Here is a 25,639-nt window from a genome sequence, read left to right as displayed (position 1 = left end):
GGAGTGACGTCAAAGTGTGTCGGGGACGGGGAGCGGAGACACGGAAAAGGTCAAACTAAAGGCGAGGAGCGGCCGTGGCCGCCGCCGCCGGGGCCCGGCCGAGGCCCAGCCGGGGCCCAGCCGGCCCGGGCAGCTCCTCCGGACCCGCCGGACGAGCGAGGGCGGTGGCAGCCGGTGGGGCTCCGCTGTTGGGCCGGGCCGGGCGAGGCAGCCCCGGCGAGGCGGCCCCTCCGGTCCCCGCGGCGGAGCCGGCCGCCCCCCGCCGCCTCCCCTCACAGGTACGGGCGGAGCGGCGCCCCGGCGGGGCCTCCCGGCTGCGGAGGTGGGCTGGGGCGGGGGACAGGCCGCGGCCTGGGGCTGTGGGGCGGGCGGGCGCCCTTCTTCCTCCGTTGAGGGGCGGAGGGTGCCCGGGGCGGCGGGGTCGGGGGGAACGGTTGCCGGCTGCCATCCCCCGGCCCCGGGGGTGAGCCTGGGGAGGGGGCTCCCTGCCGCCCTACGCTTGGCGGGTGGGGGAGGGAGGGGAGCCCCGCGCCCTTCACCATGCCCCCCCCTTCGTCCCGGGGGTCCCTTTCCCACCACAGAGCCATCGGGGCCTGTGCTTCCCCCCTCGCCACGCTTTGACCCCGTTGACCTGGGGACAGAAGTTGGCCCTTTTTTTTTTTTGGTCCTTTTTTTTTTTTTCCCCTTGTGGGCTGTAGGGTCTTCTGACCCCCGCCCCGGCCCCCAGCTTTGCATAACTTGTCTCCCGAGTTGACTGTCCCTTCCTCCCTGCACTTTGCCCTTGCCCGGTGGTCTGTAGCATGAGGGAGTAATTCAAGGACTGGCTTTTTTTTCTTCTAGTGAGAGAGCTGGATCACAAACAAGGCAGGCTACCTCATCGTTTATATATATATATATACATTCCTTTCTCCCCACAGCAGCCCAGTGCTGAAGCAGGATTCTGTGATAGTGTAGAACAAGGCCCTTGGGCATGATTTATTTTTTTTTTTTAGAAAACCCTGGAGTGAAGCTGCTATTAGCATGTAGAGTTTGAATGCCACAGGCAGCCTGTTGTCTCTTCATGTTCAAAGAATAATTTAGAGGAGCAGCAATGACTCACTAATAGAAAGTATTAGTTGCATGAAGGCAAAACTGGGTGAAGTTTCTTACTTTACCGCAGACTGACTTTGTGACCTTGGATCGGTCTTCCTGCATCAGTCCTCTGTTTGCTTATGAATCGGGAACAGTGGTGCTTTCCAAAAATGTACTGTGAATAACTATGCTAATGACTGTGAAATGCTTATCTGCTATAGTAATAACAGGTAGATAGTGGAGTTATTTCTTGTACAGAAGCATAGAGGCTCTAGCCAGGATGTGTGCATTTGGACTGCAGAATTTTCCTCTAGTAGCTACTCTTTGATGGAAATAGGCATTTGCTTAAAAAGACGTTTAATAACTGTTGATATTGCATGATCTGCGCTATGTGATCATCTTTCAGTTTATGAAGAGTGTGCTCTAATACACTTTCAAAGAGCTGACATTCCACAGTGTGAATAGTTTGTGGGTGTTTTCCCCCTCCTGTTTGCCTAGAACAAAGCTGGTGTCCTCTTCCACTGCTAAGGAAACCTTGTGAATTTCTAATGTGGCTGATTATCTCTGATAGTTGCCATCTCTGAGCTACATGGTGTTAGACTTGGTGTTCTGGTAGGGAACGGGAAGAGAGGTATCTGATAGACTTAATATGATAAAGAAATTACTTCTGGTTTGGTTTGTAACTTGCTGTGGTGCCATTCAGTTGTACTTGCCCGGGTTTTGTAGTTGCGTTAACTCGATGGTATCTTAGGGTGCCTCTGTATTTGCAAGAAAATTGCTAAAGGCACTGACAGTAAGTTCCTTACACGTGTAATGAATGATGAACAGGAACAGTATTTTCTCACTCACCTTATATGATGTTCTCTATAGAAACTGAAATGCCTTAAGTATGCTGTAGGCGAAAACTGTAATACAGGAGTCCTGGAACTGTGAAGGAATTACCTGTGGTGGTTCACACACTGCTCTGAAGTTGTGTGCAACCACTGCAATAACAGGTGAAAGCAGCCAAGCACAGAGCTGGGAGTTGCTGCTGTGAATACTGACCTGGGTGAGCTGAGTTTTCCCTCTTTACAGTATTGCTTTCTACTGATTTGTGCAGCTAGGTTACTTGTCTCTCTTTCTCCCCCCCCCCCCTTTTTTTTTTTAATCTATTGTGGAATGATACACCAGGAAGACGCACTATTTGACTGATACCTTAGGGTTTTTTTGAAAGTAATTTGATCTATGGTTTCTCTCTTGTCTACTCAAGTTAATATGAAACTTCCACAATCAGTTTTAACATTAAATAGGAAAGCTTTTATGTGTTCAGGAGGAGGTAAACACAACACAGTTGGGTTTTTATGGTGTTTTTTTTTTTTTCTTAACAAAATTGAAAGCTGCTCTGGTAAAATGGCAATTCATTGTTAATTCATAATATGTAGGTGCCCTGGAAAAATCAAATACCCAGTTCATAGCTACCCTTAGGCATCTTTAATTTATGCAAGCAGGGCTCACTGAGTAACTACTCTAAGTCTCATTGACCTTAGTAGGTTTGCAGAGGTCATATTTTAAGGCAGATAAGTTGTGCTTGAACTATTTTTTCAGTAAGTATTAGGAGCAAGTATTTGTGTACGTAATTACAGGCTTTTTCCAGTTCTCCATTATCTTTTCTGTTTTTCTTTAGATTCTTTCTTATAAGTGCTACAGTAATTCTAGGGTCTTCTTGGATTTAATTTTTTTATCTCTCATCTTAATATTAGGAAGAAACACAGGTTTTTTTGAAAACAAGTTCTTTTTCAAGGCCTTGGTAAAACAGAGCAAACTGTGAGGTTTTACAGGAGAAAGGCCAGTTCTAGGTTGGGAAAAACTTGGTGTACAGAAAGCCAATGTGACCCAAACGTATACAAGTGACATCAGCATTTTCCTGAGCCGTTTATGCTATTCACTTCTGTTGGTTCCCAGCAGTGCCTTATGTAAGCTTGCGCTGTACATCCTGTCCTGCTGTTCTCGGGCATGAAAATTCATTGGCGTTATCTTACTGTAGGTTTGCAGAGCTGAATAGTTAACTGGCTGCTTGTTGTCTCAAATGTCCACATGCAAATTTCTTACGAGCATGCTGAAGAGATCTATGCCAGGAGCATAATACTGTCCTCCGAGGAGACACCGGAGGAATAACTTGGAGCAAGACACTACTTGTCCCCTGCTCCTTTTGGTAATGGGAACTGTAACCGCTGTGGAGTAACGTGGCCGTGGAGATAACCGTGAGAGATTTTACTGGACAGAAGCCTTGATCTGTATCGTCCATAGATGGACTGCTAATGCAGTTTTGATGGCTGGTGATAAAACAGCCATAAAAACCAAAGGACTAAAGTTTCACTAGAACCTTCGATAATACTAAGACTGGAAAATAAAGGCTTTTGTATAGTATTACTGTGCACTTCTTGTTACAAGGTCTTCGAGAGGAATTGTGCCTTCAGATACTAATGCTTTAAAGGTGTTCCTGTAGTTAACATTTAGTCAGTCATAATGAAGATACTGTCACTTGATGGGTGAAATGGAAGCAAACCCTCCATTATAAGCTTTCAAAAATAAACGTTCCTTCTGTTTTTCTTGCTTGCTAAATCTAGCTGAAACTTGCTGGCATTAAATCCTGCAGTAACGCAATGTTTATAGTTTAATTCTAAGTAAATTGGGCACTTTCTTTGTACAGTATCTAATGTTTCAGTAAAAAAAAAAAAAGGTGTTTCTTAAATACACTCTAGTCTCTTTTGTTAGTGCTCTAGCGGTGTGAGGGAGCCAAATTCCTGCTTACCTGTCTTGGTGAATGTGGTTGTCCTTGTCTGGCTCCATGGCTTTTTTTGGAACAGCCGGAAAGTTTCCTTATGAACACTGATGCAGCGCAGTCATGTACACGACTGTCTGTACAAGATATATAGCTCTGCAGTGGAGCCTATACAGAAGGGTTGACATGGAGGAGAAGCACACCTGGAGAGGAGACCTGATGGGGAAGTAACGAAGAGATCCTTCCTGTGACTTTCCACAAGCGATCTGTTCTGTACTGCGCGAAACAATTTCTCATTGTAAGGGAGAAACAAGAGGAATGTAAGACTTGATGAGGAGATTGGTTATCTGAAAAGGAACAGGTGCAGTGCTTTTGACACTTAATAAGTGAGCTGTTCGTGCAGAGTTTAAGGATATTTATTGCCAAAACGTCTAAAAGGGACTTGAATTTTCATTTTGAGTAGGGAATTGAACTATCACTATTGCTTTTTCACATGAATCTAGGAATGCATGGGCTTTTTCTAGTGCTTTTGTTATTTTTGGAGGAAATGCAAATCTATTTTAAAACTGCGTACAGGAAAATGGACAGCAATGCAGTTGTATGCATTTTAGCAGAGACTTGTAACAGCTGTAAGAGTAAATCTTTTTTTAAAAAAAAAAATTACTTCAGAAGCACCTGCGTGTAGCACATTCAAGGTTCCATTACATTATATTTTATTGCTTTACAGATATTTATGTGACTGTGAAAGTCTGCATATATGTTGTCATTATTCAGTAGCCTTTTCATTTTGTAGATGTAGGCAAATAAAATGTAGTCTGTATGCTTTAATCTGCTAAAACATTTATAAGAAAGTTGGCTCTTGGAAAAAAGTTTCCCACAGGATGCAGTGGGTGTCAGGTCTAAAGGTCAGTGGCAGACAAAGTAAAGTGAAGGCTCTTTTGTATTTATTTTTCTACATTTTTTTTAAAACAAATCCTCCTTAAGAAGCATGGAAGCTTTCTTTGTTACTTCCTAAATTTCCAAATGCTAACAGGCATTTACAGGTTTTTTCGTACTGAAGTGTTTTGTTGAAAACTTAATTTTTTTTCTTCAGGAGAAGAAAAAAAAAATCAGTGCAGTTAATGCATTCATGAACTCCTAGCATGGAAGTTCCTGGTGTAAATCAAAAAATCCAGATGGTGTTTTAAGTGACTGTCATGTACAACTTAGGAAACGAACATTCCTGATACTAATAAAAGGGCCAGGTTGGAACTACATAATTAATCCCAGCATCCTTTTCAACACATGATAAGATTTGGCTGTAACAGCCATAGAGTTAATGGAGACAACTGTCAAGCTCTCTGAAGCAGTGGATTGTTTTGCCTAAAATAAAAATACCTGCATGCTTACTCTTCTACATATCTACTGGTGATTAGTACTCGTGCTGCAGTTTAAATGGGAAGATAAGCATGAGTAGTGGCTGACTTGGTCTTGAATCTATTTCCTGTCTTAAATATGTATGTAAATATATTTATATACATATTTAATATGTGTAATTTATCTGCATACATATTTTATGTATCTAAAAATATCTAAAGATAGGAAATAAGTATATAGGTTTTTTTAAGTGGTACATGGCAAAAACTCTATAGGAGTCTATTTGAAATGTAATGACTGAGGAGCCCCAGGAAACAATCTTGCAATTAAGTTTATTCATTATATTTGTCAGTGACCTGGAAGAAGTGTGCAGGAAGGTGCTAAAAAAAAAAAATAAAAAGGCTTATGAGATGGCACAAAGTCTGTGTCAGAGACAGACAGGAGGAGTGGGCAGATGGCAGTCAGTACAAAACAGGTGAATAATCAGATTGAGAACAAGCTGAATAGACCATGCAAGTGAGTGTGCTGTTTGCCTGCTGCTTGCATTTTTGATTTAGTTAATGTGGTAGTGATTTTTTTTCCTGTTATGTTCTATGGAACAGAGAGGTAAAGAACTTGTAGCTGGAAGCATATGTAGTGGTGAAAGCATGCCTGCCACTGTCAGGGGGAACTTCTGGGATGAGTAGAAAGGTCGGTGCTTTCAGAACTATCTGGATTGGAAAACCTTAAAAAATCCTGTTCAGTTTTACAGACTTCACCTGCAAGTTTATTCAGATCTATCTTTGGCATGTGTAACATGGAATAATACTAAAATGATCTAAAATTTTAGTTCCTGGATAATATGGATTTGCTGCATGACTATAGAGTAATATTTTTTATTTTTTTTCTGAAATGGTCTAGAAGGTAGCAAGATGTATTTGTGATAATTTGTTTACATAATTTATTTTAAGTCCTTTGTTTGAAAACTTTTTGGCTAGCTGTCTTTCCTGACTCTGTTCATTGCCTGGCTCAGTGACCTTTTCCAGATTGTTGCTTGGAGGCACTACTGGAGTCACAAAGGTAAAGAAGAACAAAGGGATGGTTGTACTGATGAACGATTGATCCCGTAACACCTAGCACAATGCTAAGGATTATACCAAAAAAGTAAATAAATCCAGAAACGGAAAAAACTCCTCCCCCACTGACTCTTGTTTCAAAAAGGTTATAATATCGGTTTATAATGAGGCATACACAGGGAAGAGAGTGTATTCAGATCCTGTTGATCAGCCTATTGGTAACTTTGTCAATACAACAACAATCTCAGCCTTTCCTGTTTGTGTTCGTTTCAAAATGTTCCTGCCTTTTTTCTTTTTTAGGGAGTTCCATAAGTTAGGGCAGCAGAATACCCTACTACCCAATAAAGAGGCATTGCTTTGTCTGAGATAGCACTTAATGAGAAGAAGCACGACCCACCTTGCAGATTAAAATTTATTTAGTACCGATAAGTTTTCTATGCCAGAAGTTACACTTTAGTAATACCAGTTTGCTTCTGCTATACCGTCGTCTTAGGATACCTCAGTCTGGAAAACACCCGTAAAGAGTTTTAACAGCACAAGAAGGTTGAGGGGAATTAGGCCTGTATTTCTGCAGAAATGAAGGTTAGAAAGATAAAGGGGAAAAAAAAGATTAAAATATTCACAAGAAGTGCCCTAGATAAGATTGTTTCATGTCTGAGGGCATGTTGAATCCTGTGGGAATGAGGAAGCTAAACTACTGAAAGGCTGTTTAATTCTTATGTTTCACACTGAATCAACACGGTATTAGATACCAGAGTGGTAGTGGTGGAACGTGGCCATTTTCTATAAAGAATATAGAAATAAAATAAGTTAGTCCAACACAGATCTTCTGCTGTGTAAGAGCTGTGTGGAGAATGAACGTTGGAGGCTTAACACGAGTATAATAAATCAAAATACCAGATGAGCCTCAGAGGACTTTCCTCATTCACTTCATTGTTTTCTCTGCAGATACAACACGGTTCAGCCAAATGCAGTGTCGTCATTCTGCTGATGTTCAAAGTGTTTCTAAATGTTCCTGAAGACTGAGCTCTCTTCTATGTGTTATCTTAAACTGCTCGGTTCATCGTTTGGAGCGTTTGGTGCACTAACAGAGTATTTTTATATGCAGAAACTGTGGTGGGAGCCCACGGTTTTGGGTGAGTGGTGAGGTATGTTGTGCACTGCTGATAACCTACAGAAAAGGCTCAAATTTGTACCTTCTAGAAAGTACTTTTTCCCAAAGCTGATGCTTGGCAACAGAAGATGGCTGCCCTGCTGACCCTTCGCAGCTTGGCAGAAAATGCTCCTGAGTGCGTGAGCTTCCGAAGCGTATAGCCCAGGGTACAAACTGCTCAGGGCTGCTGGCACAGAGTATTTTTTTATTTTTTCTTAACCTTCACCAAACTGCCTCCTTTCCCCATATCCTCAGTACCAGGCAAACAGAATAGTAAAATAGAGGCTAGAGTTATTTAGTAAGATAGAAACTGGAAATAAAAGGGTAAAAGTAGAATAGAGTGTTCTGGTTCAAGCAAATGGTGCCCTGCCTGGCTGTTTACCTGCTGTTACCTAGAATTTCTAAGGCGCAAATTTCTCCGCTGTTGGACCTGGAGAGTCAGTACTCATAGCAATTAGTCTCTCATCAGCGTAAGCTTTAGTTAAGTATTTCAATTTAAAATTGCTGTGAGTTTTCCATCACATCTTCCTTTCTTTTCTCTCATCCTTAGTCGTGCCTTGGCCGGGGGTGTGAATGCCACGTGTTGTTCGTGGCTCTTCATGGAGATGGGCACCTCTTTTTATCCATGTTCATTTTGCTGGCTGACTGGTTCATGCTTGATATGCATCACTATTTTAACGTACGTCCTTACAACATACTCATATGCTTGGTGTAATGGGTTTTGTTAACCTGATGTTTTCTGAGAGTGTCTTTATAGAGACCGTATGTGATATATTGTTAGCACTGCTGATAAACTTTGTAACTAAATGATCTGATTATATATGGATCATGCTTGTGTAAAAAAAAAAAAAAAAAAAAAAATTCTTTTTCACCATTGCCTCTCAACCTACTTCTTTTGAAATTTGCTTATCTTAAATTATTGTTCAGCAAACTTAACCAGTAAAATGTAGAGTAATCAGTCTTGCACTCATAGAAGGATAGGTAAGCACATTTTTTTCTATCAAATTAGGTTAAGATAAGAAATATTACAGCTACCAAATTTTTAATATTAGTTTGACAGGTGTATATTTTATCCAAATAAGACAAAGGCAGGGATTTCAAGAATGTTTTTCTTGATGGTGGTTCTACAAGCCCAACTCCCCAGTCTTTCTGTGGGTCAAGGGCATGTTCATTTCCACACAGCCCTTCGCCGAGGGAAACTAAGACGTCTGCTGATGGGATCAGGCACTCTGGGGTCACCGGAACACTGTGAATGTTCCGGTACCAGGGAAGCTAGTTCTTCTGCAACCTGTCCCTCACCTGTTCTGAATATATCAAGGGAGTATTTCAAGGAAAATATCTAGGAAAATTAAGGTGACTTGTAGAGCTTTATGAAGATTGGTATGCTATATCTCTAGCCTTTGTAGCAGAAAAGAAAACTCTTAATGCTGAACAGAACTTGCCATGTTCAAAACTTGAATCAGCTGTGATCTAAGATTCTTTAATGAGGAAACTTGTGATACTTTCTTTGCTTAAAATACACATCTGTCTGTTTTCACTCTTCTCTCTCCTCTGATTTTTAATTACTCTGTAACTTGAAAAATTATTTGCCGCATCTGATCCACTGCTTTTAATATTAATTACAAAATAAATGTAGTAGTTGATATCCTCAGATATTATGTGATTGTGCATGATTGTTTTTTCTTGTATTTTTGTATTTGTCTTGTATTTTTCATTTGATTTCAGCCTGTATGACTTCTTTGAGTTCAAAAGCCTAACCAAAATTTTACAATGAGTTTTTTTCCCTTTGAATATAGTGACTAAATGACTTGTCTTGATAAGCACACTAGTTGCATCAGGAACTGCTAAGCTGGTGGTTCAGTTAAAAAGTCAGATTATGCCAAATATTAACTAGAAGCAGTAAAACCTCGGGAAAGTAAAACAAATCTATGTACTTAAACATTCCTTGGTTCTAGCAAACTGATTGAAGCTGTGATTCTGTATGTTAATGGGGAGTTGCATACTACAGTCTCAGGGAGAAGGACTGGTTTATTTGTTGCTCTTTCTTACACAACACACACTTCAGTGTGAAGTTCCTTATTGCTATGGTTAATGATATTTGACTTATTACTTATATGTAAATAAAGAAACAAGACCTTTATTTACAAAGCTGGAACTGCTGTTAAGCGTATTACCTTTAAATTTCTCCTAAGAACACCAGGCATCCCAATAAAACCAAATCTCTGCTGCAGTTCTCAAAGACTGTTAATCATTAATTATTTTTCTTTTTGTGAAAAGGGAAATGTTTTCCTAAGTCGCCTGCTTTAAATGAAAAGGTGTGTACTGTTTTTTCTGTCAGTTTACTGGTATGCTACAAATCTACTACTGCGGAGTTTTCCTTGGAGGTATAGAGACATTTTATAATGTGCTGTGAACTTGAGTGATGTGGCTGTCTGCTCCAGTCATTTTTTCACCCCCTGTAGAATGAAGAAGTTATTTTATCTGCCTGGTTAATCTTTGCGCAGATGGTACTTTCAGGTCATTGGAGACCGTGGCACTGGCGTACAGATTATTGATAACTCTGTGATGTTCCCTGTCTTTTTAAGCTACTGCTTTAAGTTAGAGAATATAATTAGTTTGAGGAATTCTACTTTTAAATAGTGGTGTAGTTAAGTTGGAATTTGAAAGAATAAATGTGAGATTTTATTTGCATGTGTAGCTTGACAAATATTGCCAGCTGGGATGCTCTCTTGCATTTAAGTGGAGCCTAAGGCAGCTGACTTTTGTGGAAGGGTGGTGAGTTTTGGTCTGTCGGTGGTGCTTGAATTTATTTTATACGACTGGAAGCCTGTATTTGCAGCATTTTCTTAAGTGTACCTTCATTGGTTTCATTGTACAGGTTAACTTTTAAACTATTTTCACAACGTATTTGTTCTGGAAATGCTATGGCTGATGCTTATTATCTAGTACCTGTTATGTTTTAATTTTTCACTTTGAAAGAAGATTACAAACTGCACATGATTATTTTTTTTTTATTGAATTGATCCCTTAGAAGAATTTCTTGATGTTTTTACAACGCTTCTGTTGAGCTAATATGGTCTCGGATGACATCTGCTTGAGACACAACAGTTCTCCAAAACGGGAGTTTGCAGTTGGTCACTCAGATAAAGAACAGAAGTAGTGGGTGTCTATAAAAAGTTCTTTCAGTAACTTGTCCCACACTTGCAGGTAAATGACATGGAAGAGTGTGAGAAAATAGCTGATTTAAAGTTGAGTCAATCTTCAAATGCCTTGAGAATTTTCTTCAGTCGCCTATCCCAGTTTCTTTGGCTTATAAAAAAGAAACTGAAACAGAGAAATCCGAAGGAGTGCAGCATCCTTGCCATTCAGACTTTTCAGGGAACATCACCTGTTTTATGAACTGAGTATGGCAGGATTGCTGTGAAAAGCCACGTATTTGCTTATCTTTTATTTTTGTAAACACATTATTTTTCGTATGTAAATATGGTGAAACGAGGTGGGCAGCTTTAATTTATTTTTTTCTTGGCTCATTTGTTTTAGGAGATGCCTGGCTTTAATGAGATGTTGTTTTGGGCTCTAGTAAAGTTCACTTTAAAACCCTGATAAAATCAAATTTATAATGTAGAAACTCCAGACTTAATGATGTTTTTGTGTGGGAGCTCCACTTTTGGGCTTGACTTACACCTCTCATGCAAACTTTTCTGCAGAACTGTACCCTTGACCTAATGAAGTAATTAATGTTAATGTGTTAGTAGCTGGCTAAGGCAGCCACCAAAGGAGGACTGAACCGCATCCTCGGTTAGAGGCTTTCACAAATATTTCTCAGCAATATTAGTATTCAGGAAAGTTTTATACTGCCGAGTTCTTCAAGGGAGGTTTTTGCCTTAGGTGATTTACATGCTTCTGAATACTCGGAAACATTTTTGTTTATTTTTCCATTCTTTTGGTTTGTCTTTGCCGCTCTCCAAGGATGCTTTCTGGACTAACCTGTAGTGTCTGCGTACCGGCAGGTGGAGCATTGGTAATGTAAGACAGACTTCTAACTCCTCCAGCATTTAGGGAAAGTGATGCCATGTAAGTCCTGCTGAGTTGGTTTCTGTGGAGGTGGAGTCTGCTGACTGCGTTTGACAGAGAAGTCTGTGGGAAGAGCTCCGTGTTACCATGCAGTGGTAGCAAAACATGCTGAATGATGGTTTTCAGACTTGCATTTGGGGTGAACTTGGAAAGGCAACTTGGTGTTCCTCTGCTGGCTGTTTGTTTGTTTGTTTTTCCCAAATGTCTGTTTCCTGTTGCAAGGCATGCCACTACTGAAGCTACATCTAAATGCTTATAAAGTTAATACTACCTTTAAGGGAGCATGATTCTGCCAAATTATTTTTTTTTTTTTTTTACTGTGTGTTTGAGATATACAGCTCACTTGTGCTACTATTCCCTGCTCAAAATGTTCAAAAGAAGTCTTAAGTTCTACTAGCTTTTTCTGGGAGCGTGGTGGGGAAAGGTTCCTATTGTGGTTAAATAATTCACATATATTGATTTAAACTATATTGCCACCAAAACAGGGTGTCCTGCCCTACATGGTACCTTTTTCCTGTCAGTGCTAAGGATTGTTCTGCCATCCACTAACTGAGAGCAGCTACCTGCTATAGCAGAAAACTTACCTCTTTTCTTTTTTTTTTTTTTCCAGGATTAGTTTCCAGCTAATATAGTGGTTGTCCAAGTAACCTACATCACGAAATTATAAAATTCCTGTAACAGTGGAGGAAGCAGGAATCCCTCAGCTGGAAGACAGAATAGGACTACTCTTCTGCCACAGTGCTCTTACCATGGTCAATTTAAACCATCCTGAAAGGGCAGCAGTAGTCAGGCTCTGTGGCGTGAGTATTCTCTTCATGTTTTTTGGAATGGTCATTGTGCAACAGCCTTCCTAATTAAGATAATTATAAAGCAATACTAAATTGCACTCAGTGATGTTCCTATTGCTCAGTTGTTATCTGTTTGAGGTGGGAGGAAGATCTCGGCTGCATGTACTTGTTGCATTCGTGCATTACTTTGTATTTTGGAGGCATGCATAAAATGTAAGTGTTTAGGTTCTGTGACTTAAAATGCAGCTGATAAAAATTGCTTCAGTATTAACTTTGAAATAACTGTGCATTACTGTCTCCAGAATGCCTATTGCTATAGGCTGGGTAACGACATTTTTTGATGATCCTGTTTCCCCCCCCCCCCCCCCTTAAGAAACAGATTATTTTTTTGCTTGGTTGCTTTCATATGAAAAACAAAGAGGAAGAAGATGAATCCTAAATAACTCTCTCTGAGAGAATAGCTTGCCAACACTGAATGTAGGAATAATTTGTAGCAGACCCTACAAAATCTTTTGAAATCCTTCTCAGAGCAGGGCATTCCAAATAGCAAACTAGCTCTGACTGGGTAGCATTTGGCAATGCAGGTTTAGGATATTTCTTGACACTGTGAACACTGATGTGAACCCCAGAATGGACCCGTAAATTTCCACCTTCTTTAAAAAACTCGTTGCCAAATGAAACTGCATTGGGATACTATTCTGACTCATATTGCTGAATTATCTAATGGCTTAAAGCTTCAGAAAGGATTTCCTGCTCTATGTGCTTCTCCTGCCATTTACTTTACTTTGGCACTCAGTGGACGTATCGCTATACTGATTCAACTAGTACAGCAGTTGAAAGGTCATGTAGTGAACTACATTCATGTTTTAATTGGGGTCAGGAATGCAATTTTGACATGACTCTTCCGATGGTTTCCAATTACTGTTCCGCAGTTCTGGTGGAACGTGATCTTTAAAGTCCCTTCTAACCCAAACCATTCCATGATTCTATCATTTGACTTCTTTTGGATGAAACAAAATTGAAAGGTGACCTTCTGCATTTGGATAATGCATTTGATTTAAGGCTGTTTACACCATAGGTAGGCCTAAAGCTAATTCTGAAGTGAGACCCCCCCGGAATATATGTAGTTTGAGTATTGTCTTCATCACAGACTGTTCTGTTCTGCAGATCACCTCCTGTTGCAGTACCATACCTGCTAATAGGGGTGTAGGTTTATCTTTTTTTTTAGGTGAACATATTAGTTAGCTCACCAGAAGGCGTGAAAAACACCGGTCAATGCAGGGAAGAGAGTTCATTTTAGCTACTAGTTTTATTGATTAAATGGAGTTTCTTTCATTCTTATTTTGGAACTTGGTGACAGCAGGACATAATTCAAGGTTCCCTGGACCAAAAGTACCCAAAAAGTAGGGTTATAATGTCAGATGAATGACCCGTGTTTCCCCTTCACCAGGCTGTTTTGTCTATTGTGTTGAGTTGTTGCTTAATCTGTGTAGTCCTAAGAGTGAGTTCTAGGAACCGGTCCTTCTAAGTTACTCCTAAACTGTTTACTGTAATTGGTTTAATTATGATTATCACTAAAGCTCTGCATTTGTAGTGTGACAAAAGGGTCATACTGTCCATCTTCTGTATTAGCGTATTATGATTTGAAAAGCCATATTTGATACTGGGAGGAAGCAAAATTGAGACTTGCTAGGGGAAAACAGAAACTTAAAATCTGCATTCTATCCTTAAATGTAAAGCATCCTTGTGTATTGCTGAAGAGCAATGTTTTAAAAAATTCATGTTCAAAACTGTATTGTGGGAAACATTCTGCTGTCTTTTTCAAATTTGATGGAGCTTCTACAGGCAGACTAAGTGAAACGGTTTCATACTGCCTGTTCTTAAAGATGTTGGGATAAAATTATAATCTTGAAGGGGTTTTTCTGGAAGAACAGTATGAGTAATCTACAAAAGTCACCCTGGGATAGAGTTTGGCAGAATATTTCAATTCAGTAGGCTTAGGTATGCAATTTCTATTTTCTCTGTAGTTTATTTTTTAAAATATTTGGCACCAGCTGATTAAAATAGTTTTAACATTAAATACTTGTGATTCCAGAACTGTCGGAGCTGCTGGCACTGTAGTCTATTGATAACACCTGGCAATTTATAGGAAAGTCTGTACTGATGTCATCTATGGATAATTCTTTTTCCAAAGACTTACTGACTTTGTGATGTCTGAGGATAATTATTTAAACAAGGCTATAGTTGCTGGAAGCATACTGCAGGCATTAATGAGATCATGGAATTGCAAGTATAATGGTCAGAAGAGACTTCTGGAGGCCTCTGGTCCAACCATTTGTTCAAAGCAGGGCTCTGACTAGCACCTGGTGGGGCTGGCCATGGCTTTACCTTACTAAGCCATGAAAACCCCCAAGGACAGCGAATCCACAGCATCTTTGGGAAGCCTGTTCCTGGGCTTCACCACTCTCCCAGTGAAAAAGTGTGTCATTGTGTTCAACCTGAATTTTCCATGCTGCCTTTTATGGCCATTGCTCGTTCTTATCCTGTCTGCTAGTGCTGGGAGAGTTAGTCTCAGCTGTCTTCAGAGTTCCTGTCTTGGTAGCTGTAGACAGCTCTGAGATGGTCCCTAGCCTTCTCTTTGCCAGAGAAAACAGGCCCATCTCCCTCAGCCTCTCCATTTGGGTGATGCCCTTGAAGCCCTGACCACCTTGGTAGCCCAGGGCTGGACCCTCCTTGGTTCCTCAGCATCCTCCTTGAAGTGAGTGAGGGTCCTCACCTCAGCACCTGGTGTGTGCAGAGTGGCCTTGCCAGTGGCAGGCAGAGAAGGGACAGTGTCCCTTACCTGCGGTCCTCTCTCTGCAGCTTGCCTTCTCTGCAGTGAGATGTTGACTCCTGTTCCAGCTGGCTTCTGCCCCAGCACCTGGGGCCTTTCCAGCAGGGCTGTTACCCAGCCAGCTCTCCCCAGCCTGTGCTGATGTTCTGGGTTCTTCTGCCCTGGGTGCAGAGCTTTGCGCTTTTCCTTCTTGAATCCAATGAGGCTTCTTTTGGCCCTGTCCTTGGGTTTATCATGGTCTGTCTCTGTTGGCAGAAGTGCTGCCATTCACTGTGTCAACCCCCTCTTCTTCTCTGCTCTCCTCCACTGTCACCTGCCGGTTTGCTGAGGGTGCAGTCTGTGTCATCTCCCTGGTTGCTGATGAGTGTCTTTGGAGCCCTGTGTTGGCCCCCAGGGACCTCCCTTGTCACTCTGTAGCTGGACGTCCAGCCGTTGGTTGCAGCCATGTGAGACAGCGACCCAGCCGGTTTTCCAGCTCAGCTTCTCTTCTGTTGGTTGAGCTGGGGCTTCCTCAGCCCCCAGGTGAGACTGTGGTGGGAGACTGTCTCAAAAGCCCTACTAAAGTCAAAGTATGTTACATGCACCATTCAGCTTGCATCAAAGTAGCTCCCCAGCTCTTCATGTCAGGTTGGCTGGGTACGTTCTGTCTTTGATAAATCTTTTAACTGTTCGTGATTATCTTTTTTGTCCACATCTTTAAAAATGAATTCCAAATTTATGTGTTCTGTGTGCTTTCCAGAAGTTGTTGGTACCCTGTATCTGTTCTTTTGACTTTCTCATACATGAGTATAATGGTTTTAGTGCTTGTCAGGAACCTTCGGTGAACACCATGATGTTTTTTCTAGATGATGCCAGTAATTCTGTGTAGAATATGGCAAAAGAAGACTAATGCATTTGGTAGCTGGTAAGCAAAATTTTTAACAGTCAGTATAAAAATCAAAGATTATTTTCATCACTTAGAAAAAAATTCCTGCTAAAAGTCACTTCTGTCTTCTCAAAAAAAAAAAAAAATTGCATGCTGCCTCTTCCTATTGTAGTCCAATAAACTAAATTTTAAATGTTACATTGCTCCAGGTAGGGAACATGACACAAATTTGTCAGATATAGTCCTGCCGTATTTACAGAATAGGAAAGTTGTCTCAGTCCTCTTGTTGTGTTGTAAATTACTGAAGGAGGTGGCTTGATTCTAGAGGAGATGGTGGTTGAGAGAGAGGCTATGAAAGTAGTAATTTTCAAAGTATATTTGTCAGATTTTATGTAAGATTGATCTGAGAATGTGGACTAATGTTTTCAAAATGAACTGTTTTGCCATCGCGTTATGTCTGTTTCCAGTTACCGTCAGTAAATCCTGAAAATTATTTTCTGAAAAGAACTTGGTGGAATCTATGTTTTAGGGAGAGATAATCATTCTGAGAGTAGTTGAATGGCGTTTTGCATTCTTTTATGTTGTATCTCTTTTGGTTTGTTATTGAGATTGTTGGTGCTGAAGTGGATGCCATGTTCTGCATGGAATGCTGTTCTTGTGTGGAGTGTTTCCTTTGTGGAAGCAAGCTGTGTATCTGGACATAAAAGAATAGGTCTCTTGGGTATTATTGCAAAACAAATAATTAACTTTTTTTGAACTCGTGCCTAAGGACAAAGATGCTTTGTAAAACCAAGTGCCGTGCGCTTATCTGATGTTCGTGACTTGCTGGGTTGAGCTTATTTTCTTTGAAGTAATTAAAAAAATAAAAATGTATATGCTCTGGGAGCAAGGTTAGGATTGATAGTGGTGTACAGGTCACTTCTCAGTCTGATATCCTTCAGGATTTAATTGTAAGGGAAGAGTTGAGCTGACTTTATACAGCAGCGGAAATATATTGTTGCGATACTGTACTTCCACCAAAGTCTACAGGCTGCAGTAACAACCTCCAGACTCTGCTTACCAAAACTAAGAGTGAGAATGCCAGGATTTGTCAGACTTGCGACTGTACTTATTTGCAATGATGGGAACATGTTCATAGAGGATTACTCTCGAAATGGGAACACTTGTGTTGTCTTGCCTGTAGATCTCTTGGTGCCTTGGCCCTTACCAGCTTCTCCGGCAATATAGCGATATGGAGTAGACTGAATTGTTGAAAGGCTGATGTTAAGTCTATCCAAACGTGTCCTGGTTCAGCAGAGGTAAGCAAAGGGAATTTGCAGTATGAATGTCTCCTTGCAGTGCTCAACTTGTTTCCATCACAGTGTTACAGAGAACTATTGTTGGCAGCTGATATCACCAGAGGATTATACTTGCAAATGTGAGTGAAAAGTCATTAAGTGAAGGAGTGTGCTAAATGTGTCATTGATTCAGAGTCTGCTACACCAGACTCAATTGATACCCACTCGAAAAAAAGAAAAACAACCCAGCCTAACAAATGGCGTATTTATATAGCTTTTTTGGTCTTGATGTTTTTAGGGAGGTTTTTCCATTCGTGCTTCCCATATTTGAGTCGACAGGCATGGAGGGCCTCAACAATTTAGGAAACTTGCTACGGGAAATAGTAAAGACTGAATTAGTTGTATTTAGGTTATTTTTTTTTTATTGGTAGACATTTTCTGGTACTACTACAAAGAACATCTATTAAATGTATTCTTTGTTTCTATTCCTTGTCAAGCGTTAGGGGCTTTTTTGCCCTCCTGCTTCTGTCTTCTGCTCTCTTTAAGAGGTGACCGGATCAGTTACTGCATATTCAGTGGTGTGAACTTTCTTTGTATTTTCCAGGTTGGAGGATCATCTGAATCTTAAACTTAAAGATACCTTTAAAAAGAAAGCTGTCTGTAAAAAGTGAGTTCTTTGTCATCTTGGACCAGAGATGTTGGTTACCTTGAAAGAAGATGCAGACTATGGGCCCAAATTAGGAATTGGAAGACTTTTCAGGATAGCGTGGAGATGTATCAGGTAGAGATAGCTGTAAAATATTTAAAGTGATTTGTTTACCTCCAAGAATTTACTCCAGATTAACAACCTACTTTCAGTGTAGCTCTTCGCTGAGGCAAAAATTCCTTTCCTGTAAGAGGGACCAAAAGAGAAAGGTAAATAGCTGCAACTATGAAATTAGAACTAATCTGTGGGCAGCAATATTGAGTTATATGTTAAACCCATTGAGTTTGTATAACTGAAACTTCTTGATAAATCTGAAGAAGGAATACTTCTATGGGAACATAATGAAAGGGAATGAACCTTTATGTGAAATCTGGCCTAATACGTTCAGAGTATTCAGATTTCTCTCAAGTTTGTAGTTGTAGTTTTTCAGGTTTCTCTTATGGTCAATGCACTGATGTGGCTATCCTGACAGAAAAGTTTAAAATCTAAAAAAGTGAAAATAGCAGTGCATGGTGCTATATATTATATAGCAATATAAACTGCTGAACGTCTGTGCTCTGAGGAAAAGAAATACAAGTAATAGTGCTAATAATCTTTCTTCCTTTTTCGGTTCTTGATTGTGGGTTAACCTGTTAGTTGGGATTTTTATGAGGGTAATTCATTATGATAAGTTCTTAGTGTAGTAGATGGAATTTTTTTTAGCTCATTTTTAAAGCAAAATGATCTTGGATTAGCCAATTCCAGCTCCGTGTGATGACTGGAGTTGACAGATTACTGCATAAGTTCCTAAGTTACACGAAATAAAGACTTAATTTGGCTGAGTAACTGCTTGGGTATGTTATTCCACCTAATGGAGAGCCAAGATGGTATTTGGTAAAAGAAAAAAACCAACAAAACCAAAACATACAGTTTTTTCAGGCTGAGCTGTGTTGCTCAGCCTGAGGAATACAAGACTGGGGTGGGGGGTGTCTAATTGCTGTCATCATTCTCATCCGTAGAACAAAATCATAAATTTAATCACCTAACTTTGTTCAGACTCAGATGTGGTGCAATTGGGCAGAGGCCCTTTTTGAATTGGGATCTGAACTGTATTTTGGCTGACACATCATCCTTTTTTCTGTAGTTTGTCCTCCTTAGATGTAGATAAGAATAGTATTTTGCAACATAAGCTTCTAGGGGTTTGTTTTTCTGAAATGATTATATATGGCGCATGTGTCCAGCACTCGCTTAAATTCGATCTCAGCTATGTTAGTTGCATTCTACTCTCATTCTTTCCCATATGTTTTTAAGATATCAAGCCGCTTTTCCCCCCGCTTTCTTTACAATTGGTGATGTTAGATTTAATCTCTCTCACTGGTTTAGAATTCACTGATTTAAAAAATCCTTCTACCTCTTGTACCAAAATTGCCAATTGTATGTTGCATACGTATCGGTGATCAAAGGAAGCAGAGTGTGTGCTTTCCCGAAAATCCACAGGAAATGCGGTGTTAAAACTACTTATGTACGTGTACGCTTCCTACTTCACCAGAATTCATCGTGCACTGCTAACCTCCAGTGCTACAGTGAACTCTCTGTGGGCGTCAGAAGCTCCCTACAACCTACAATTGATATTCAAGGCAGTAACACGCGCCTGGATCGCGGCATGACATAAGTACTAATGGGGATGATGTGATTGGGATTACATCTGAGCTGCAAGGTGCGGCTCTTAAAACGTACTGCTGATTCAGACACTGTTTAACCTGGGGCAAACAGCTTAATTTCCCCTTTGCGATCCCTGAAAAAGTGGAATAAAAATGCTTATGAACTGTAAGGCTAGTTAAAAATATATAAAAATGGTGAGAATTTAATCAATACTTCAGAGTTGGATAAATTTCTTTGAGCATTTAGTTTAGAAATAAACTGTCTAGTGAAAAGACTCTGAACACCCCCTCCGCCCACCAAACAAAGAAAAATTTATTAAAAAAAAAAGGACTTCCAGTATATAATCTGTTCTGGCTACTTAACTACAGTATCAGAGGAATGGGTTTGTATTTAAATAGTTTGGTATAATTACATTACTGTAAGGTAAAAGGAGATATAATCTATTAAACGAATGTTTGGATTTATATTATTTTTTTGCCTAGATTTATACTTAGGAGGAGTTTGGGGTGGGGGGGAAGAGCATACTGAGGGCATATCAATTCATGTAGCATTAGTCTTTAAATAGACTCTACTTCAGTATACTATAGAATTACTTCAAAATCCAGATTTAACTACTAGAAAATTGGTGAATGATGACTGTTGACTTCCACTGTGACGTTTGTCCTGCTGTTTTTTAAATTTGTGTGCAGTTGAAGGATCCCTTTTTATATTTAAGACTTAATGTTTAATTCTCAGTTCTCTTCTGGTGAAGACGCATAACTTAAAAGAACTGAGCGCAGTAGTGAGCATCTGTCTCTCTTTGTTGGTTGGAGTCACTTTTTTGCTTCCATCAGGCACCTGGGGCTGAACTGCTTTGACTGATTGAAGGGTTGATTGGCAAGACCTTCACTCCAGCACACACACGAGGGACATGAGGGAGCCAAAGGACTCACTCCTTTGGCTCTGTTCTCCAGGGAGACCTTACAGCAGCCTTCCAGTACCTAAAGGGGCCCTACAGGAGAGATGGGGAGGGACTCTTTATCAGGGAGCGTAATGATAGAATGAGGGGTAATGGCTTTAAACTGAAAGAGGGCAGATTTAGATTAATATTAGGAAGAAATTCTTGACTCTGAGGGTGGTGAGGCACTGGAACAGGTTCCCCAAAGAAGCTGTGGCTGCCTCATCCCTGGAGGTGTTCAAGGCCAGACTGGATGGGGCTTTGAGCAACCTGGTCTAGTGGGAGGTGTCCCTGCCCAGAGCAGGGGGGTGGAACTAGATGATCTTGAAGGTCCCTTCCAACCCAAACCATTCTATGGATGCCATCTAACTGTGACAACCGAAGCTTCAAATTCAGTGAGTGGTACTGGGCATGCTGGCCCTAGAGTGAGGACATGTTAAGATATAGGGAGAAGAGAAGGAAGAAGCTCTCTTTGGCCGCTGGCCTCTTCACCCTCTTCCTTTCTCCTTCCTCCCCTCTCCTTGCACTCTTTGCTCAAGGTGCTCACGTCAGGTGCAGTACAAGTTCAGTGTGACTGGTAAAATAACGCTTGGGGCTTGGGAAAATTGCAGTAAGTCTCTGGCCTGCATGGCTTTGATTTGGAAATTGTGAATGAACACACGTTTTAGGTGGCATAGTAGTGTCCCCTTTTTAGAATTAAACCTTTCTTGTTATTCTGGAGTGTTGAGAGCTGAAGAACTGTTCCTAGGCAGGTCAGCAATCGTACATTGCTGTTGGAAAATGACAAATAGGTACATTCCTCAGGAAATGTGTCAGGAAATTTTATGTAGCCTTTAAGATCACTTTTACGTAGTCTTAAAGATTTGCATCATTCTGTGTGTTCTCTCCATGTAGAGTTAGGATGGGATTTTATGCTTCGAGGAATGATCTTCATTGCTGTTCTTAGGAAAAAGAGAGAAAGGGATTAACAGAAGCCAGCAGTCAATAGTCTGTAACTTGTGATGACATTAGAATAAGTCCTGTTTGTTTTCAGTGCTTTTAAGCTTTACAGAAATGAGAGGGCAGTGCCTTTAAGGAAAGCTGGAGTACGCTGCCTCTTTATGTTTGTTTAAAAAAAAAAAAAGTGTTTAGGAAAATAGCTGAAGATGCTTCTTAATAAATACAAGGCTTCAATTTTGATCGGATTTTTGTAGAAGTTTTATCTTTCAAGGATGTACTTGTACGAAGTGATCTATAATGCGGCTTCCTTTTTTAATACCATATTTCAAAATGAAAACTTCAACTTTTATACAAATATAACCACTTTGTAAGATGCTGTGTAAGTATTTGTAGTTGACAGTGAGTTGGACGAAGCAGCAAGAGGCTTCATTGACGCGTACATTGGCTATTTGGTGATGATTTACTGTTAAAACAAAAGGAGGTTGGGAGGAGTTTGTTCTCTTCGGGCAGGTGACATTGTCGTAACCTTCATTATTCCTTAAGAAGTCGGTGTTAAAGGAAAGCGGTATAAGAAATGGTTCATTGCAACTTAATGCTCAGCAGCCTAATTAGTCAAATACCATGTGCCTACCTCTGCATGAAATAGCCTATTTCTTTCCAACGTAAAATGGGAATTTTCAGTTTTGGAACAGCCTGAAGAGGCTTTTGTTGCAAATGACCACTGGCTTTTTAACTATTTATTCTCAAAAATAATGAAGGTCAGCATGGTATCCATAGTGACTGCATGCCGCTTCCTCGTTAATCTTGGCGTGCTGCTGTAATAACTAAATTCACTTACCGCTAACAACTTTTCATGTTTCAGGAGGAAACCTTTGTTTGAAAACTGGATGTGAATGGTTTTTTTGTAACAGTAATCTTGATTATTGTAGTTTTTCTTCACTTTTAAACTCCTTGTCGTAATTTTTTTTTTATGAGTTGCTGTGGAGGCCTAAACAGAGCCCCCCAGAAGCAGCAACCTTGAATTGCTGAAGTCTACGGATAATCTGGCAGTAGAAAACTTTTTACTTGCAAAATTCTTTTCTTTCTGAAGGGATAAAGACTGCTAAAGGGGAATACACCAACATGCTTTCACTTCTGTTAGTAAAAAGAAGACATCCCACTATAAGCTATAAAATTAAGGCATATAAGTATTGTATGAATATGATCAAGCCAGAATTATATGTTTGGTTTTTTTAAAAATCGGCTGATAGGAGTTTCAGACCCTCCACGTCCGTCGCAAAGACGGGGGAGACTTTGGCCGCAGCAGGAGCTGCGCAGGAGTCCTTTAAATGGTGACTTTTGGGTTAGTGCTGTGCACAGCGTGTGGGATCGGGGCGTTAGGAGAACATGCAACATCTCGGTGCAGTGCGCTTAACAGATTACTTTGGTTTAAATTATTGCCTCTCTAAGTGTTACGCATTTTAAATATTAATTTTTAGTATTGTAATGGTTCTTTTAACTTAGAGGAAACTGATTGTTGCAGAACAGAATACAGTCGTGGGGGAGTTTTGATAGTAACTTGTCGAAGATGGGAAGTAAAACGGTTCCATCCTGAGGCTGTTGTTGTTTTCCCTCCCACCCCGTCCCTCTCCTTCAGTGCTTACCCAAAGAGACGAGGGTTGGGTTTTGGGTTGGGTTTTTTTTTTAATTTTTTAATTAGTCGGCCGTAATAGAGCATTAAACTCATCAGGTGGGATTCTGAAACTGAAAGTAAATGTTTTCAGAATTCTGTCCAGCTTCCGTTTCTGATATTTTCCTTGCTGTGAACATGGCTTATTTTGCTGCTGTCTTTAATTTTGCATATAGCTTTACTTAAAAATATAAATAATTATGGAAGGGTAGCTATCTGTGAAATTCATAGGATGGTTGTTCAAAGTGGAAATGTGTTTATTTTTGAGAGCTCCAGGAATGAGGGTCTAGGGAAGTAAACTCAGGGGATCTTTAAAAAAAAAAAAGTGATTTATTTATATGGATTTTAAATGTGTAAGTAAAATATATATATATAAAAAAATAAATATAATTGAACCTAAAGTGGTTTTAAAATGTATATTAGAAATTGAGAATTTATATTCTTATGTTGCATTTAGAAACTTTGTTAATTTAATGTAAGTTGAGAACCTAGAACTGTATTTTTGTTACTGAATGTGAACAGTAATTGGCTGGAATGTTATGGAAGCACGTCTTAAATCTTTCCTTTTTTTTATTTCCCCTCCTCTGAAGGTGCTGGGCTGCTTTGCACCGCTAGACCGTCGCGGTGACGTGTGGTGGTCTGTTGCTGTAAACATCCCCGACTGGAAGCTGTACCACTCCTAGCTTTCAGTCAGATGTTTGCTGCACCTGGCTATTCCTGGACAACAGCAGAAGGAAAAGCTGTCATAAATATGTGCATGTGTATCTTACACTGTTTCTGTAGATACGGTTGAATTTCCTCCAAATTAACCAACCTGATTGTTATTAACGGTGTAGGTGTGATTTCTTGCGATCTAGTCTGGGATGGAGGTAGCGGGCTGTTGTGTGTGATGGCTCAGGACAGAGCTCATGGCTGCCTGGCGGTATGAGCTACGGAATGGTGCTTCACTGGAACGTAACGGCAAGTGGGGGTTAACTTCTTGTGCAATTATCCGTAAGCCAGACTTGCTTTATGAATTGTCTGTTTTAGCGGCTTCTGTTACTTACGACTCTTAGGAAAAAAATATTATAACTGCTGTCAAATACTTAGCAGGCATTTTATTTGATGTGCCTGCTTTTTGTTGTTGGGGGTTTTTTTTCTGAAATTCCATGTTCTGAGTGGGTGGTGCGCTTATTGTTTGTAAGCTGGATATAACCCAAGGCCAAAATAAAGGTTAAAAATATGACAGAGGATGTTTTTGCGCTAACAATGCATAGCATATACACTTGTTTGTGGTATGGCCATCTTGGTTTGTGCTACCCCCCACCATGGCACTACAAAGGTCTATTTTTCATGTAAATAACAGCTTTTGAAAGTCCTTCTTCAGAATTAACTCTCCACTGATTCAGTTCCAAAACGACTCAAAGCAACCACGTCAACAGGAACAGCTAGCTGCACAAAAAGCTTCAGGAGTGGCTTATGTGAGTAACTTCTTCTGCCACTAAGACAGAAAATATTCTTGCACTACGTTAGCTCCCCACTCTGCCCCCTCCCAAAATGTTATCTTTTTATTCCCTAATACTTAAAAGAAAGACTTTGTTCAATTTATTTGATAGTATAGAAAACCTAGTTCTTACTTGTTCTGCTTTGCTATACTGATTCTGTAAAAGAAGATTATATCCAAAGATAAAAATACTCAGAAAAGTGAAATATTTTCTTTAATTTATTAGAATTTCTTAGTCCTGGGAAAGCTGGACTGATAAGCACTGGAAAGGTAACGATGATCAAGTAGGCAGTGAGTGACCAAATGTGAACCAGGGGCAGCCGTTCTTCTGGCATGGTGCCGTGCCTCTAACTGTTGTGCTCCGGTTACCGGGGGGTTCTGTCTGGTGACACAGGAGCACGGGTGGAGATGGAAGGTGTTGAACTTATTTATTGACCTAATTCATTCCCCGCACCTCTACAAAGATTTGTTTTTAAAGCAACTTGCACACTTAATACGATCTCAGTTAAAATGTTATTTTTTAAATAGTACATCTGGCTCGGTAATTCATGTTGGGTATATTGATAAAAAGAACTTTGAAGCAGAATCTACAGATTTTGATTTCTTTTTTAAAAAAATAAAAAAAGGTGCTGGTAGTTGTTTTCCAACCTTTCTTTGCTGTAAATATTCAGCATTTCCTGGTTCTGTGTAGTATTGGGACGTAGAAGAAAGGAAATGTTCTCTGTTAACAAACTTCTGTGACTGATCAAAGTAAACTTGTTATCTCGTAATTAATCTGGTAGACATTTTGGTTAGTGCTGTCTTAGCCTTTCCATGTGCCAGATAACGACAGTGCTGCTTTTTTTTTTTTTTCAATAAGCTTAGTTCATGTGCAGTTTGTCGGTCCGGTTGTGTGGATTTTACTAATGCGCACATTTCTGTTGTACTATATCTAATACATGTACTCAACCACAGCTGTCGTATGTCTTCACATCAAAACAAACTGAAGTGGCTTCTAACTGCAGGAAATAAATAAAGTTTAAAAAACCACA

The 25,639-nt window shown here is 40.2% G+C and overlaps 1 long non-coding RNA gene across 4 annotated transcripts; it reads left to right on the top strand.

Moving 5' to 3' along the window:
• Nucleotides 1–25,639, top strand: LOC134512272 (uncharacterized). 4 transcript variants are annotated; one of them, XR_010070083.1, is made up of 5 exons: nt 1–278; nt 12,081–12,270; nt 17,140–17,254; nt 17,838–18,014; nt 23,716–25,639. It is a non-coding gene; the product is annotated as an uncharacterized LOC134512272 (long non-coding RNA). The 4 variants fall into 4 exon arrangements; XR_010070081.1 differs by lacking the exon at nt 23,716–25,639 and having other exon boundaries at nt 17,838–19,031; XR_010070084.1 differs by lacking the exons at nt 17,140–17,254; nt 17,838–18,014.

This window comes from Chroicocephalus ridibundus, chromosome 2 (assembly GCF_963924245.1).
Source record: "Chroicocephalus ridibundus chromosome 2, bChrRid1.1, whole genome shotgun sequence".
Classification (NCBI taxonomy): Eukaryota; Metazoa; Chordata; class Aves; order Charadriiformes; family Laridae; genus Chroicocephalus; species Chroicocephalus ridibundus.
The sequence above is the reverse complement of the archived record's forward strand: the minus strand, read 5'-3'. Positions and strand labels throughout refer to the sequence as shown.